This window comes from Anomaloglossus baeobatrachus, chromosome 2 (genome assembly GCF_048569485.1).
Source record: "Anomaloglossus baeobatrachus isolate aAnoBae1 chromosome 2, aAnoBae1.hap1, whole genome shotgun sequence".
In the NCBI taxonomy this organism is placed as follows: Eukaryota; Metazoa; Chordata; class Amphibia; order Anura; family Aromobatidae; genus Anomaloglossus; species Anomaloglossus baeobatrachus.
The window spans coordinates 200,596,190-200,614,823 of NC_134354.1; the positions used below are offsets into that span (position 1 = coordinate 200,596,190).

Consider the following 18,634-nt stretch of genomic DNA (forward strand, 5'->3'; position numbering starts at 1 on the left):
CTAGTCACACTAGTGCAAAGACATTTGCAGCACCTCTACCTGCATTGCACACTCCAACTCATTATAACTAAGCCATTATACTAGCAAACACTCAGTGTACCTAGTGGCATCCTAAACGTGGCTATTGGACTTTTGTCCAGTCCCACTAGTGCAAAGATATTTGCAGCACCTCTGCCTGCATTGCACACTCCAACTCATTATAACTAAGCCATTATACTAGCAAACACTCAGTGTACTTAGTGGCATCCTAAACGTGGCTATTGGACTTTACTATAGTCCCACTAGTGCAAAGACATTTGCAGCACCTCTGCCTGCATTGCACACTCCAACTCATTATAACTAAGCCATTATACTAGCAAACACTCAGTGTACCTAGTGGCATCCTAAACGTGGCTATTGGACTTTTGTCCAGTCCCACTAGTGCAAAGACATTTGCAACACGTCTGCCTGCATTGCACACTCCAACTCATTATAACTAAGCCATTATACTAGCAAACACTCAGTGTACCTAGTGGCATCCTAAACGTGGCTATTGGACTTTTGTCTAGTCACACTAGTGCAAAGACATTTGCAGCACCTCTACCTGCATTGCACACTCCAACTCATTATAACTAAGCCATTATACTAGCAAACACTCAGTGTACCTAGTGGCATCCTAAACGTGGCTATTGGACTGTTGTCTAGTCACACTAGTGCAAAGACATTTGCAGCACCTCTACCTGCATTGCACACTCCAACTCATTATATCTAAGCCATTATACTAGCAAACACTCAGTGTACCTAGTGGCATCCTAAACGTGGCTATTGGACTGTTGTCTAGTCACACTAGTGCAAAGACATTTGCAGCACCTCTACCTGCATTGCACACTCCAACTCATTATAACTAAGCCATTATACTAGCAAACACTCAGTGTACCTAGTGGCATCCTAAACGTGGCTATTGGACTTTGCTTTAGTCCCACTAGTGCAAAGACATTTGCAGCACCTCTACCTGCATTGCACACTCCAACTCATTATAACTAAGCCATTATACTAGCAAACACTCAGTGTACCTAGTGGCATCCTAAACGTGGCTATTGGACTTTTGTCTAGTCACACTAGTGCAAAGACATTTGCAGCACCTCTACCTGCATTGCACACTCCAACTCATTATAACTAAGCCATTATACTAGCAAACACTCAGTGTACCTAGTGGCATCCTAAACGTGGCTATTGGACTGTTGTCTAGTCACACTAGTGCAAAGACATTTGCAGCACCTCTGCCTGCATTGCACACTCCAACTCATTATAACTAAGCCATTATACTAGCAATTTTTGCTGCCAGTTTACGGGCCGTAGTTGCATTGTCAGGGATATTTATTCTTTATTATTCTGCTGTTAATAAAGCTAGACCACCGCTGCAATCTACACTACCTCTCAATTTTTACTACCACATTTTCAGTGCACAATCTTGTCGCAATCAACATGAGTGGCAAAATGACAGATGCTGGTGGAAAGGGGAAGAGGCGTGGTGGAAAAGGCAAAAAAGGTTTTGTCCGTGGGGAAGGTGGCAAAGCTCCATTATCATCTGCTGAAGATAGACCATCTACCAGCCAAAGTAAGATGTCTACTACTTACCGTGGACAATCCGATGTGCTCCCTTTTTTACGGACACGAACAACAGGAACAAAGGTAGATGATGGCCAAAAAAGGAAAATGCTTGAATGGATCTCAAGTGGTCCAACAAGTGCCCTCTCAGCCACTTCAAGTACCGCATCCAAAAAACACCAGTCCTCTGAGTTGTCATCCCAATCAAACTTGCTTTCTCCCAGCTCTGAAGTCTCCATCAGCCCTGCACAGTATGGCGGAACTGAGATGGCTGAGTCTGCAGAGCTGTTCAGTCACACTATAGCCTGGGAATCAGAGGTCTGCTCCCAAGCTACAGTGAGTACAGAACAGGAAATGGTCTGCAGTGATGCCCAGAACCTTTGTGACTCTGATTCAGGCCGTGAGGACCAAGTTTCTGAGCATAATGTTGACCCTTTGTCACAAACTGTAACACCTGTGGTTATAGACAATGAGGAACATACTGATGAAGATGAGACGCAGATACCCGATTGGGATGACAACTTAAATATTCGGTCAGGGCAAGAAGAGGCTCGGTCTGAGGGGGAGGGGCGTGCAAACACAACAATTGATGATGAAGTTCTAGATCCCACCTACTGTCAACCCACAGTCAGGCACTCGAGGAGGTCAACAGAGGTGGTGGAGGAGGATGCAACTGATGACGAAGTTACCTTGCGCTTTCCTGGACACAGTCGGAGTACTGGTAGCACGTCTACAACTGCATCCTCAGCCACCACTCTACCTCTGAGCATTATTTGGGGTGGATCAACAGGTCGCATGGCCTCTAAGCCTTGCCTAGCCTGGTCCTTTTTTGACATAGAAAAAGATCGCCCAAATTATGTGATCTGTAAAATTTGTCATGGTTCTCTTAGTAGAGGTCAAAACCTCAGCAGTTTGACAACTTCTTCCTTGAATCGTCACATGAATAAATATCATATGGCCCGGTGGGAAGCTCACCGTGCTGCAATGCGGCCTAGCGGAGCGAACCATCCACCGCCTGCCCCTTCCAGTGCATCCGTGCGCTCTTCATCTTCTAGGACTGTGGGGACAGCTGTCACACCTGTTTTTCCACGCACAACTTCCACCACTGTAACCGCAACAGGCAGTTTGCTTGGTAGGTCGTCAGTTGGTTTGGAAGTGGAAACAAGTGAGTGTGTACAGCTCTCTCAGACATCGATAGCACCAACGTTGGATGAAGGCAACATCATGTCTCCGCCTGCACTTTCCTCACAAACCTGCATTTTTCCAGGGACACCCTACTCAACACCGTCTACACACAGCAGCCAGATCTCTGTCCCTCAGATGTGGTCAAATAAAAGGCCACTTCCTGCGACCCATGACAAAGCTAAGAGGTTGACTCTATCCCTCTGTAAGCTGTTGGCTACCGAAATGCTGCCTTTCCGCCTAGTGGACACACAGGATTTTAGAGACCTTATGTCTGTCGCTGTGCCCCAGTACCAGATGCCTAGTCGCCACTACTTCTCTAAGAAAGGTGTGCCCGCGCTACACCAGCATGTCGCACACAACATCACCGCTTCCTTGAGAAACTCTGTGTGTGAACGGGTGCATTTCACCACCGATACTTGGACCAGTAAGCATGGACAGGGACGTTACATCTCGCTGACTGGGCACTGGGTAACTATGGTGATAGATGGTGAAGGGTCTGCTGCACAAGTCTTGCCGTCCCCACGACTTGTGTGTCAATCCTCTGTCTGTCCAAGTTCCGCCACTGCTTCTGCATCCTCCACCTCATCTGGCTCCTCCACCTCCGCCCCAAGCCTGCCTGGTCAGGCCACCAGCGTTCTCACTGCGCAGAAGGAATCACGCACCCCTCATTACTATGCTGGCAGCAGAGCGCAACGGCATCAGGCGGTCTTTAGCTTGACATGTCTTGGGAATAAGAGTCACACAGCTGAGGAGTTGTGGTCAGCTCTGCGGTCCGAGTTTAATAAATGGTTGTCTCCACTCAACCTGCAGCCTGGTAAGGCCGTGTGCGACAATGCTGCAAACCTGGGTGCGGCCCTTCGCCTGGGCAAGGTGACACACGTACCTTGTATGGCTCACGTGTTGAACCTTGTCGTCCAGCAATTTTTAACACAATATCCCGGCCTAGATGGCCTTCTGAACAGGGCACGAAAACTGTCTGCTCACTTCCGCCGTTCAAGCGCCGCAGCTGAGCGACTTGCATCGCTCCAGAAGTCTTTCGGCCTGCTGGTTCATCGCCTGAAATGCGATGTGGCGACACGCTGGAATTCAACTCTCCACATGTTACAGCGACTGTGGCAGCACCGCCGAGCCCTGGTGCAATACGTCATGACGTATAGCCTGGGCCAACGAGATGCAGAGGTGGGGCAGATCACCCTGATGGAGTGGTCTCAGATCAAGGACCTATGCACCCTTCTGCACAGTTTCGACATGGCGACGAATATGTTTAGCGCTGACAATGCCATTATCAGCATGACGATTCCAGTCATTTACATGCTGGAGCACACGCTAAACACTATTCGGAGTCAGGGGGTGGGACAACAGGAAGGGGATGAACTACAGGAGGATTCATATGCGCAAGACACAACAACATCACCAAGGTCCAGACGTTCATCATCACCAAGGCGCCAGGCATGGGTCCATGGGGGACAGGGATCAACAAGGGCGCATGGTAGCAGGCGAGATGTTGAGGAAGGTGCAGGAGAACATGAAGAAATGGAGGACGAACTGTCCATGGACATGGAAGACTCAGCAGATGAGGGAGACCTTGGTCAAATTTCAGTTGAAAGAGGTTGGGGGGAGATGTCAGAGGAAGAAAGAACGGTTAGCACCTCTATGCCACAAACACAGCGTGGACTTGGTCCGCATGGCTGCGCAAGACACATGAGTGCCTTCTTGTTGCACTACCTCCAACATGACCCTCGTATTGTCAAAATTAGAAGTTACATAGTTACATAGTTACTTAGGTTGAAAAAAGACCTAGGTCCATCTAGTTCAACCTTCCTCCACCAGTTCTACATTTAGTCACTAAGTCATTTATAACCAACAATGTTTTGTGTACTGAGGAAATCATCCAGCCCTTTTTTAAAAGCTGTTATAGTATCTGCCATTACTACCTCTTGTGGTAGGGCATTCCACAGTCTGACCGCTCTAACTGTAAAGAACCCTTTCCTATTTAGGTTTCGGAATCGCTTTTCTTCCACTCGCAGTGAGTGCCCCCTAGTCCTTAGTACTGTCTTTGGAAGGAATAAGTCATGTGCCAGTCCTTTATATTGACCACACATGTATTTATACATATAAATGAGATCTCCTCTGAGACGTCTTTTTTCTAAGCTAAACATATCTAACTTTTTCAACCTGTCATCATATGGGAGGCCTTCCATTCCTTGTAATAGTCTAGTTGCCCGCCTTTGAACTGACTCTAACTTCTGAATGTCCTTTTTAAAATGTGGAGCCCAAAACTGGATCCCGTATTCCAGATGTGGCCTTACAAGTGATTTATAGAGGGGTAACAATACGTTGGGATCACGGGATCTAATCTCTCTTTTTATACACCCTAAAATCTTGTTTGCTTTAGCAGCTGCTGCTTGACATTGAGTGCTGCTGCTCAGCTTATTTGTAATGAGAATACCCAAGTCCTTCTCCTGTTCTGTAGTCCCGAGTTTACTTCCATTTAATGTATATGCAGCTATAGGATTACTCCGTCCTAGGTGCATTACTTTACATTTATCAACATTAAATCTCATTTGCCAAGTATCTGCCCATTCTGACATCTTATCCAGATCTTTTTGTAATAGTGTACTATCCAGGTCAGTTTTTAATATCCTACATAGTTTGGTGTCATCGGCAAAGACTGACACTGTACTATCAATTCCATCCACAAGGTCATTAATAAAGAGAGTAAAAAGAATCGGTCCAAGCACAGATCCCTGCGGCACCCCACTGCTGACTACAGCCCATTTAGAGAATGTACCATTTATGACTACTCTTTGTTTCCTATCTTTTAGCCAATTCCTTACCCAGTTGCATATTGTGTCCCCTAGTCCTTGCTTCTGGAGCTTTAGTATAAGGCTATTATGTGGTACAGTATCAAATGCCTTTGCAAAGTCCAAATAAATCACATCAGCTGCATTACCAATATCCAGGTTTGAACTTACCCCCTCATAGAACCCCAACAGGTTGGTTAGACACGACTTATCTTTCATGAATCCATGCTGTTTGTCAGTTATCATATTATTTTCTGCAATATATTTTTGCATGTCATCCCTTAAAATGCCCTCAAAAACTTTGCATACTACTGATGTCAGGCTTACTGGACGGTAGTTGCCTGGATCTACCCTCTTACCTTTCTTAAATATCGGTACCACATCAGCAATCCTCCAATCCTGAGGCACCAACCCTGTTACAAGTGAGTCTAAAAAGATGAGATACAGCGGTCTGTCGATTACGGAGCTCAATTCCCTCAATATTCGTGGATGAATGCCATCTGGTCCTGGGGATTTGTCAATGTTTAATTTACTCAGACGTAGGCGTACTTCATCTTGTGTTAAATTAATTATATCGGGTGATGATGACTACTGGCTTGCCACACTATTAGATCCCCGGTACAAGTCCAAATTTTGTGACATAATTCCAGCCATAGAAAGGGACGCACGTATGCAGGAGTATCAGCAGAAGCTGTTACTCGATCTTAGATCGGCTTTTCCACCAAACAACCGTGCAGGTGCAGGGAGTGAATCTCCCAGTTGTAACTTGACAAACATGGGACGGTCTCGTCATGTTCAAGAGTCTACCCGTACCAGTAGGACCGTATCTGGTGCTGGTAACAGCAATTTTATGGAATCTTTTCATAATTTTTTTAGACCCTCCTTTGCAAGGCCACCAGAGCCAATAAGTCTGACACATAGTCAACGGCTGGAGAGGATGATACAGGAGTATCTCCAAATGAACATCGATGCCATGACTTTGCAAATGGAGCCTTGCTCCTTTTGGGCTTCAAATCTAGAAAAATGGCCAAAGCTATCCAGTTACGCCTTGGAGATTTTGTCGTGTCCAGCTGCCAGCGTTGTGTCTGAACGTGTCTTCAGTGCTGCTGGGTGTGTGCTGACAGATAAGTGCACGCGTCTGTCCAGTGACAATGTGGACAGACTGACGTTCATCAAAATGAACAAGTCATGGATCCAGAAGGAATTTACTACCCCTGTGTCATCCTGGGGAGAGTAAATGCTTGTGGATTTGGAATGTGCTTGATGCAAATCTAGCTGTGAAGTGTACAACTAGGGCACAAGTGCTGCCACTGAATGGGTGGGTGTGTGTGTGGCCCAATTTTTGGAAAAAAGGGAGACTCCGCTTGGAGTAACCCTTGCTTACATTGTTTTTAAAAGAAGCCAAGATGAACAGAGCTGGGATCAGGAAAGACTTTGCTACCTACCCCGGTGTCATCCTGGGGACAGATAAGAATGGCGTATTTTTGAATGTGCTTGATGCAAATCTAGCTGTGAATTGTACAACTGGGGCACAACTGCTGCCACTGAAGGGGTGGGTGTGTGTGGGGCCCAATTTTTGGAAAAAAAGGGAGACTCCGCTTGGAGTCACCTTGCGGTGTTTTTAGAAGGGCATGACATGCCTATATCTGTGTGTCCTCCTCTTTTTCCTTGTCCAGCTGTTTTGTTTTCGCATGAGTATATGTCCTTGTCACTTTCTCATGTGTTTGTTTTGTGTTGTGAGTTGTTTGTCACCTTTTGGACACCTTTGAGGGTGTTTTCTAGGTGTTTTTATGTGTTTGTGATTGCCTGCCATTGTTTCCTATGCAGTTCGAGTACGGTTCGTCGAACGTTCGACGAGCCGAACTCCAACGGGACCTCCGTTCGGCGAACCGACCTCGAGCCGAACCGGGACCGGTTCGCTCATCTCTAGTACCCACACATCAGCGTTTTCCTGCCGCACTCCCAGATCCGGCACAAGGGCAGTACAGTACTTTACAGTTCACTGGCAAGCTCCGGGCACATAGGGTCATGTGACCGGAGCATGTGACAGCATGTGACCGGGGCTTGCCACACTGTCTGTGAACTGTAAAGTACTGTACTGCCCTTATGCCGGATCTGCGAGTGCGTCAGAAAAACGCTGATTTGTGGGTACCCTAACTCACCCTCCACAGGTCCAAAGCTGAGTCTCCGCAGCTGCTCCCAGTGTCTGCCATTATTTGCAGCTGTGATGTCATGTCAACAGTGCTGCAATCAATGAGCTCAATGGCTTTATGCAGGTTGACGTGACGAGCTGCTCAAAGCTGCTGAGCTCACTGATTGGCTGCAGCGCTTTTGACCTGACATCAGAGCAACAAATACTAGCAGATGTCAGGAGCAAAGTTGGAGACTCAAGGCCCCATCACACACAGAGATAAATCTTTGGCAGATCTGTGGTTGCAGTGAAATCATGGACATATTGCTCCATTTGTACACAGCCACAAACCTGGCACTGATTGTCCACAATTTCACTGCAACCACAGATCTGCCGCAGATTTATCTCTGTGTGTGACAGGGCCTTCAGACGTGGTTTGGAGAAGGGTGAGTGCATCACAATATGTACTTTTCAAAACAAACTGCAGACAGGGGACAGGCGTTTTCTAAAAGCAGAAATCCCTTTAAGGTTTGGGCACACAATGTCTTTTAAAGGGAACCCGTCACCACTGTTTTGTCATATAAGCTGCGGCCACCACCACTGGGATCTTATGTACAGCAGTCTAACATGCTGTATATAAGAGCCCAGGCCGGGGGTACAACATAAAAAACACTTTATAATACTTACCTAACGGTCGCTCTGCAGTGGAATAGGGCCCAGTGGGCGTCTCCGTTCTTCGGTGCCGGCGCCGTCTCTTTCGGCCATCTTTGTCCGCTTTCTGAAGCCTGTGTGCATGACGCGGCTACGTCATACCCACTCACCGGTCCTGCGCAGGCGCACTACAATACTTTGATCTACCCTGCTCAGGGCAGATCAAAGTGCGCCTGCTCAGTACCGGAGTGCCGGTGAGTGTGGATGACGTCGGACCTGTCATGCACCGCGGCTAGAGAAGAAGGAGTACAAAAATGGCCAAAAGAGGCGGCGCCAGCACCGGACAATGGAGACGCCCATTAGGCCCTATTCCACCGCAGTGCGACCGTTAGGTAAGTATTATAAAGTGTTTTTTATGTTGTGACAGCGGCCTGGGCTCTTACATACAGCATGTTAGAATGCTATATATAAGAGCCCGGTGGTGGTGGCCGCAGCTTATAGTCCAAAAAAAGTGGTGACAGGTTCCCTGTAAACGCTGGCATACTCGCTGACTTTTTGAAGTCAAAGATATTTTAGAAAAAAGCCTCTTTTTTCCTGAATCTTCTCCTTTAGAGTCCTGGTCGTTTTCTTGGAGACCTTGCTGCTAGCGAATTTTCCGATTTAAATTGTGTATATAAATTAATGAGAGGCTTCCAAGTGAGTTGAATAAGTTACTTTACTGTTTTCTAAACCTGTAGAGGTTTAAAAAAATAAATAAATAAATAAATAACACTGCAAAATTGACACTGCAGTGTATACAGTATATCAGGAAAGTGAGTACACCCGTCACATTTATGTAAATATTTTATTATATCTTTTCATGGCACAACGCTGAAGATCTGACACCGATACAATGTAAAGTAGTCAGCTGGCATAACAGTATCAATTTGGTGTGCCCTTTAAATAACTCAACACATGCTATTAATGTCAAAACCACTGGCAACAAAACTGAGTACACCCCTGAGTGAAAATGGCCAAATTATGCCCAAAGTCTCCATATTTTCTCCGACCACTATTATTTTGAAGCTCTGCCTTAACTCTTTTTGGCATGGAGTTCACTAGAGCTTCACAGGAGCCACTGGATCCTCTTCCATCCTCTATGAAGACATCACGGAGCTGGTGGATCTTAGAGACCTTTTGCACCGCCATCTTCCATTTGAGGATGCCCCACAAATGCTCAGTAGGGTTTAAGTCTGGAGACATGCTTGGCCAGTCCAGCACTTTTACCCTCAGTTTTTTAGCAAGGCAGTGGTCGTCTTCAAGGTGTGTTTGAGGTGGTTATGATGTTGAAGTACCCTTCTGTGGCCCAGTTTCCGAAGGGAGAGGATCATGCTCTGCTTCAGTATGTCACAGTACATGTTGGCATTCATGGTTCCCTAAATGAGCCGTAGCTCCCCACAGCCGAGAGCACTCATGCAGCCCCAAACCATGACACTCCCACTACCATGCTTGACTGTAGGCAGGACACACTTGTTTTGTACTCCTCACCTAGTTGCCACCACACAGGCTTGACACTAAATGAACCAAATACATTTATCTTGGTCTTATCAGACCACAGGACATGGTTCCAGTAATCCATGTTCTTAGTCTGCTTTTGTTCAGCAAACTGTTTGCAAGCTTTCTTGTGCATTATCTTTAGACGAGACTTCCTTCTGGAATGACAGCCATGCAGACCACTTTGATGCAGTGTGTGGTGTATGGTCTGAGCACTGGCAGGCTGAAGCCCCACCCCTGTAACCTCTGCAGAAATACTGGCAGCACTCATACGTCTATTTTGAAAAGAAGACAACCTCTGGCTATGACGCTGAGCAGGTGCACTCAAAGCTCTTTGGACACTATGAAGAGACCTGTTCTGAGTGGAACCTGTCTTGCTAAACTACTGTATGGTCTTGGCCACCATGCTGCAACTCAGTTTCAGGGTGTTTGCATAGCTTAGGCCATGTTTAAGACAACAAGCGCTCAAAGCTAGTCCATGTGAGCCAGAATAAGGACTAGGCTCTCATATAAATTGAGTTGCCACCTCCAGCGTGCTCCATGAAACACTGGAGCTGCCAGCAGGTCCGGAATCCATGGGAGTGACGCAGGAAGCAGATGAAGATGGCCGCCGGTGAGTATAATACAGAGGTCAGTGGACTTACAGTAAAAGCACCACTCCAGTAGTGAAATAAAAAACGAACCACTGGAGTGCTGCTTTAAAGGAAGTGAGGTGACCATTCTTCTGGTGTTTCCCGCTCTGAAGATGCTCTGTACTTTACAGTACAAGTCAACGGGAAGTGTTTTTGCTTAAGAAACTGCTAGCGGATTTTTCATTGTTGAAAGGAGATAAAAATGTCTGTAAAAAACGAAAAAAAAAAGCAACTCAAAAAAGCTGTAATAAAAGCTAAAAGAAAAAATCAACAGTAAAATTGTCGAATAAGCGATTCCGAAATAACCAAAAAGATGCAAAAAAAGATGCTTCAGAGTAAAAAAGTGTCGACCTGTCTAGCACATCTCGGGAATGTCAGTGCGTCACCCCCCTGAAGAAGACATCATGTCCTAAGGAGGTAAACAGCATCTCTGGGGCTTAAATGATTACTACAATCCTTGATAAATGCCTTGAAGGGTGTTATTTTCAAAATCAGGTGCTTTTTTTTTGGGGGGGGGGGGGGGGGAGTGGTTGTTTATTATTTGACCTCGGTCTTTGCAGTGTAAATCGCCAAGTTGGGCCTGAAATACACATGGCGATGTCTTATTCCACAGCCTTGACCCACGGCCAGGCGGAATAAGAGGTTTCTGAGACCAGGAATCACAGCCCTGGCACAAGCTGGGGACAGAATTATGATTTCTGCTCTGCAACATCTATTGGGCTGTAATTTCTGGAAGACACCCGAGTGGTCGAGATGCCGAGTACAGCTCTGGAGGAATTAATGCTGTTTCACTGTTTGCATATGTGGTCACTCCTGGGGGGGAAGCGGGGGTCTCTCTGTACCAATATCTCAAGCGCTCTGGATAAAGAATGGAAAATAACCGAAGTGAATTTGTTCCCAATGTTTCTGTCCATTTTGGGTTCTGTGTGACACTGGTACATGGACAGTGCACGGCACAGAGGAGTGCAGCACGGCTGCCATTACCGCAGATGTGGCCGGGTAATGAGGGGGTTGGGAGGACGCAGAAGTTGCACTATTGTTCCCCTGAGCGGCGGCTCCTGCGGCCCCGGATGACGGAGCAGGGATGGATGGAGGGATGGAGGTGGCCTCTCCCAGCCGTGTGCGGAGCGGACCAATCGCTTCTGGCGGCTGACTGCAGCCAATCGTGGCGCGGTTTACATGGAGCGCGGCCGGGGCTCAGCCTGGTCCTGATTGTAGAGAGCTGGGAGGAAACCTGAGCGGAGGTTGTGCGTCCTGCTCTGCAACAAAGGGACAAGTGAGTACAGCCCGGGCCGGGGGCGCAGGGGCTGCGGGGGCTGCTCCGGGGGCGGCCGGGATGCTGAGCTGCGGCCGAGCTGGCGGCTGCCCGCAGATTACACTGGACTGGTACATAGTGTGAGCTGTGTCCTGGTGTATACTAATACTGGATCTGTATACCCTCCGTATAGGGACTGGTACATAGTGTGAGCTGTGTGCCCTAGTGTATACTAATACTGGAGCTGTATACCCTCCGTATAGGGACTGGTACATAGTGTGAGCTGTGTCCTGGTGTATACTAATACTGGAGCTGTATACCCTCCGTATAGGGACTGGTACATAGTGTGAGCTGTGTACTCGGGTATATACTAATACTGGAGCTGTATACCCTCTGTGCAGGGACTGGTACATAGTGTGAACTCTGTACTCGGGTATATACTAATACTGGAGCTGTATACCCTCCGTATAGGGACTGGTACATAGTGTGAGCTGTGTACTCGGGTATATACTAATACTGGAGCTGTATACCCTCTGTGCAGGGACTGGTACATAGTGTGAACTCTGTACTCTGGTATATACTAATACTGGAGCTGTATACCCTCCGTATAGGGACTGGTACATAGTGTGAGCTGTGTGTCCTGGTGTATACTAATACTGGAGCTGTATACCCTCCGTGCAGGGACGGACTGGTACATAGTGTGAGCTGTGTGCCCTAGTGTATACTAATACTGGAGCTGTATACCCTCCGTGCAGGGACTGGTACATAGTGTGAACTCTGTTCTCGGGTATATACTAATACTGGAGCTGTATACCCTCCGTATAGGGACTGGTATATACTAATACTGGAGCTGTATGCCCTCCGTATAGGGACTGGTACATAGTGTGAACTCTGTACTCTGGTATATACTAATACTGGAGCTGTATACCCTCCGTATAGGGACTGGTACATAGTGTGAACTCTGTACTCTGGTATATACTAATACTGGAGCTGCATACCCTCCATATAAGGACTGGTATATACTGATACTGGAGCTGTATACCTTCTGTGCTGGGACTGGTACATAGTCTGAACTGTGTGCCCGGGTATATACTGATCCTGGAGCTGTATACCCTCCGTGCAGGGACTGGTACATAGTGTGACCTGTGTCCTGGTGTATACTAATACTGGAGCTGTATACCCTCCGTGCAGGGACTGGTATATACTGATCCTGGAGCTGTATACCCTCTGTGCAGGGACTGGTACATAGTGTGAACTCTGTACTCTAGTATATACTAATACTGGAGCAGTATACCCTCCGTATAGGGACTGGTACATAGTGTGAGCTGTGTGTCCTGGTGTATACTAATACTGGAGCTGTATACCCTCCGTGCAGGGACGGACTGGTACATAGTGTGAGCTGTGTGCCCTAGTGTATACTAATACTGGAGCTGTATACCCTCCGTGCAGGGACTGGTACATAGTGTGAGCTGTGTGTCCTGGTGTATACTAATACTGGAGCTGTATACCCTCCGTGCAGGGACTGGTACATAGTGTGAACTCTGTACTCAGGTATATACTAATACTGGAGCTGTATACCCTCCGTATAGGGACTGGTATATACTAATACTGGAGCTGTATGCCCTCCGTATAGGGACTGGTACATAGTGTGAACTCTGTACTCTGGTATATACTAATACTGGAGCTGTATACCCTCCGTATAGGGACTGGTACATAGTGTGAACTCTGTACTCTGGTATATACTAATACTGGCGCTGCATACCCTCCATATAAGGACTGGTATATACTGATACTGGAGCTATATACCTTCTGTGCTGGGACTGGTACATAGTGTGAACTGTGTGCCCGGGTATATACTGATCCTGGAGCTGTATACCCTCCGTGCAGGGACTGGTACATAGTGTGACCTGTGTCCTGGTGTATACTAATATTGGAGCTGTATACCCTCTGTGCAGGGACTGGTACATAGTGTGAACTCTGTACTCTGGTATATACTAATACTGGAGCAGTATACCCTCCGTATAGGGACTGGTACATAGTGTGAGCTGTGTGCCCTAGTGTATACTAATACTGGAGCTGTATACCCTCTGTGCAGGGACTGGTACATAGTGTGAACTCTGTACTCGGGTATATACTAATACTGGAGCTGTATACCCTCCGTATAAGGACTGGTATATACTGATACTGGAGCTGTATACCTTCTGTGCGGGTACTGATATGTACTGATACTGAAGCTGTATACCCTCTGTTCGGGGACGGATATATACTGGAGCTGTATACCCGCTGTTCGGGGACTGGTATATACTAACACTGGGGCTGTATACCCTCTCTGCAGAGACTGATACATAGTATGAGCTGTGTGTGTGTATATAATATATTACACAGACTCTGAAGCTGTATATTCTCTGTGCGGGCTCTGGTACATAGTGTGAGCTCTGGCCCCGGGTGTATATATATATATATATATATATATATACAGTTGAAACCAGACATTTACCTCCACTATCTAAAACCACACATATGCATGTTTTTCCTCACTGTCTGACATGTAATTAGAATAAACCTTTTCTGTTTTAGGTCAATTAGGAACCAAAATGTATATTTGCCAAATGTCAGAATAATGAGAGAGAATGTTTTAAGGGATTTTTATTACTTTCTGCAAAGTCAAAAGTTTACATACACTAATGCGGGCTTTACACGAGACGATGTATCGTGCGATTGATCGTACCCGCCCCCATCATTTGTGCGTCACGGGCAATTAGTTGTTCGTGGCGCACAAAGTCGTTAACTCCTCATCACACGTACTTACCTCCCGGGCGACCTCGCTGTGGGCGGCGACCATCCACTTCCTGAAGGGGGAGGGACGTTTGGCATCACAGCGACGTCACATGGCAGCCAGCCAATAGAAGCGGAGAGGCGGAGATGAGCGGGACGTAAACATCCTGCCCACCTCCTTCCTTCCGCATTGCCGGCGGGACGCAGGTAAGCAGAGTTTGTTGTTCCCGAGGTGTCACACGGAGCGACGTGTACTGCCTCGGGAACAATGAACAACCGGCGCACAGAAGGAGGAATTATTTTTTGAAACTGAGCGACGTGTCAACGAAGAACGAGAAGGTGAGTATTTCTGCTCGTTCATCGTCGCACGTACCTGTCACATGCTATGATATATCAGACGATGCCGGATGTGCGTCACGATCGACGTGACCATGACGACATATCGCCCGATATATCGTACCGTGTGACGCCCGCATAAGAGTACTATGCCTTTAAACAATATGGGACAGCCCATATAATGATGATGATGTCTTTGGAAGCTTTTGATAGGTTTATTGGCAACATCTGAGTTACACACACATCTGTGGATGTATTTTAATAAACATCTGAAACACAATGCTTCTTTGTGTAGCATCGTGGGAAAGTCAAAAGAAATCAGCCAAGATCTCAGGAAGAGAATTGTGCACTTGTATAAGTCTGGTGCAGCCTTTGGTACATTTTCCAGATACCTGAAGGTGCCTTGTTCATCTGTACAAACAAGTATACGCAAGTACAAACAAGATGGGAATATCCAGCCATTATACTGCTCAGGAAGGAAACAGGTTCTGTGTGCCAGAGGTGAATGAGCTTTGGTTAGACACGTGCATATCAACCCAAGAACAAAAGCAGAAGACCTTGTGAAGATGCTGGTGGAAGCAGCTAAGATTGTGTCCTTACCCACAGTGAAAGGAGTACAGTGTCAACAAGGGCTGAAAGGCCACTCTGCCAGGAAGAGGTCATTACTCCAAAAGAATCATAAAAAATCAATTGTTTGCAAATGCACACAGGAACAAAGAGTTTAATTTTTTGGAGACATGTCCTGTGGTCTGACGAAACTAAAATTGATCTGTTTGGCCACAATGACCATCGTTACAGTTGAAGGAAAAAGGGAGAAGTTTTGAAGCCTAATAATACTATCACAATTGTGAAAAACGGGTGGCAGCATCATGTTGGGGGGTTGTTTTGCTGCGGGAGGGACTGGTGCACTTCACAAAATAGATGGAACCATGAGGAAAGAAGATTATGTGGCAATACTGAAACATCAAGACATCAGCCATGAACTTAAAGCTTGGGCGGAGTGGGTCTTCCAAATAAACAATGAACCGAAGCATAGGGGTGCTTCACACACAGCGAGCTCGCTGCCGAGATCGCTGCTGAGTCACGCTTTTTGTGACGCAGCAGTGACCTCATTAGCGATCTCGCTGTGTGTGACAATGAGCAGTGATCTGGCCCCTGCTGCGAGATCGCTGCTCGTTACACACAGCCCTGGTTCGTTTTCTTCAAAGCCGCTCTCCTGCTGTGACACACAGATCGCTGTGTGTGACAGCAAGAGAGCGACAAATGAAGCGAGCAGGGAGCAGGAGCCGGCGTCTGACAGCTGAGGTAAGCTGTATCCAAGATAAACATCGGGTAACCAAGGTGGTTACCCGATATTTACCTTAGTTACCAGCCTCTGCAGCTCTCACGCTGCCAGTGCCGGCTCCGGCTCTCTGCACATGTAGCTGCTGTACACATCGGGTTAATTAACCCGATGTGTACAGCAGCTAGGAGAGCAAGGAGCCAGCGCTAAGCAGTGTGCGCGGCTCCCTGCTCTCTGCACATGTAGCTGCATTACATATCGGGTTAATTAACCCGATGTGTACTGTAGCTAGGAGAGCAAGGAGCCAGCGCTCAGTGTGCGCGGCTCCCTGCTCCCTGCTCACACTGGTAACTAATGTAAACATCGGGTAACCATACCCGATGTTTACCTTAGTTACCAGTCTCCGCAGCTTCCAGACGGCGGCTCCGTGCAAGCGCAGCGTCGCTTGCACGTCGCTGCTGGCTGGGGGCTGGTCACTGGTCGCTGGTGAGATCTGCCTGTTTGACAGCTCACCAGCGACCATGTAGCGATGCAGCAGCGATCCTGACCAGGTCAGATCGCTGGTCGGATCGCTGCTGCATCGCTAAGTGTGAAGGTACCCATACTGCCAAACCGGTTACAAAGTGGCTTAAGGATAAGAAAGTCAATGTTTTGGAGCGGCCATCACAAAACCCTGATCTCAATCCTATTGAAACTTTATGGACAAAGCTCAAAAGGCAGATGCGAGCAAGACTACCTACAGACATGGCTCAGTTACACCAGTTCTGTCAGGACGAGTGGGCCCAAATTCCTACCAACTATTGTGAGAAGCTTGTGGAAGGAGATCCAAAACATTTGACCCAAGTCAGACAGTTTGAGGGCTTGTGCGCACGTTGCGTCATGTCTCTGCAGAAAATTCTGCAGTGATTTGGCAGTTCATGTGCGATTCAAATCGCTGCAGACACTGCATAATGGGTGCAGTGTTTCTGCAGAATAGATGCCGATTTCATGCGCTCTGGATGCAGCCTCTCCCATAGACAGAGTGGGAGCAGCATCCAAAGCACACGAAAGAAGTGACATACTGCATTTTTGAATGCACCGATTTGGATCAAAATTTCAGCATCCAAATCGCTGCGTTCAAAAAAGCAACGTGCGCAAGGATAATGCACGATCTACATTGTGCAGGGGACGCAGGAGGCATGGATTTACTCTGCAGTGCTCTACGCAGAGTAACTGCATGCAATACACACACGTGCGCACATGTCCTAAGGGCAATGGTACCAAATACTAAGGAAATGTATGTAAACTCTTTGACTTTGCAGAAAGTAATAAAAATGCCTTAAAACATTGTGTCTCTCATTATTCTGGCATTTGGCAAATATAAATAATTTTGGTTCCTAATTCACCTAAAACGGGAAAGATTCATTCTGATTTCATGTTAGGCTAAGTTCACATTTCCGTTGATTTGTATCAGTCACATGCGTCGCTTGACGCATGTGACTGATGCGCTGTTCAACGCTGTACAACGGATGACAAAGAACAGAATTCTTTGTCGGATTCCGTTGTGTGCGGGGGGCGGAGTTCTGGGGCAGAGCCGAGCGGGGGGCGGGGCCAGGCGCTGAGGATGTCAGTAGAAGTGCTGCGGTCTGCATGGCTGGGGACAGGTGAGTGTATGTGTGAGTGAGTGTGTATGTGCATGTATGTATGTATGTATGTATGTGTGTGTGTGCACATGCAAAGTGCGGGAGGGGGCGGAGCCGAGCAGGGGGCGGGGCCAGACGAGGGTGTCAGTGCTTGCCTGCATGGCTGGGGACAGGTGTGTGTGTGTGTGTGTACATACATGTGCGGAGTGCGGGAGGGGGCGGGGCCGAGCGGGGAAGTGTCGGCCTCCCTGCACACGTAACCAGCCTAAATATCGGGTAACAGCAAAGCACCCGATGTTTACCTTGGTTACCCGATATTTACCTTGGTTACGGGCCTACACCGCTTAGCGCTGGCTCCTTGCACCGTAACCAGGGTAAATATCGGGTAACCAACCAAAGCTGGTGACGTGTGCAGGGAGCCAGAGAGCATGCGCAGCGAAATCCGACGGATCTCACTGCTCAAAAAACGTTACATGCTGCGTTCCTCCCGCTCGGCGGTCAGTCGTTCCACGACTGATCAGTCGGGCGGAGGGTGCAACGCAGCATCATCAGTCACAATCCGCTGCTCATACAAGTCTATGGGAGCAGCGGAATCCGCTAAACGGATTCCGCTGTTTACAAGAGCAGCGGATTGTGACTGATAGATTTTAGCGGAAATGTGAACTTAGCCTTAGATAGTGAGAAGAACATAGTGGTTGGAAACGTCTGGTTTCAACTGTATGAGGAAGTTGGAATCATGGAAATTGAGGAATCAGAGGTTTGGGTTAACTACTCCACTGCCCTGTTATGGGGACACATGTACCAGGATGGGGCCATTATGGGGACACATGTACCAAGATGG

The 18,634-nt window shown here is 47.4% G+C and overlaps 1 protein-coding gene across 1 annotated transcript in view; it reads left to right on the plus strand.

Annotated features, from left to right (window-relative positions):
- The first annotated feature begins 11,721 nt into the window (after window positions 1–11,721).
- Window positions 11,722–18,634, plus strand: part of CTTNBP2NL (CTTNBP2 N-terminal like) — a 114,656-nt gene continuing 107,743 nt past the window's right edge. The window contains exon 1 of the mRNA XM_075335584.1: window positions 11,722–11,799. The gene's annotated coding sequence lies outside the window, so the exon portion shown is untranslated. The remainder of the gene's footprint in view (window positions 11,800–18,634) is intronic.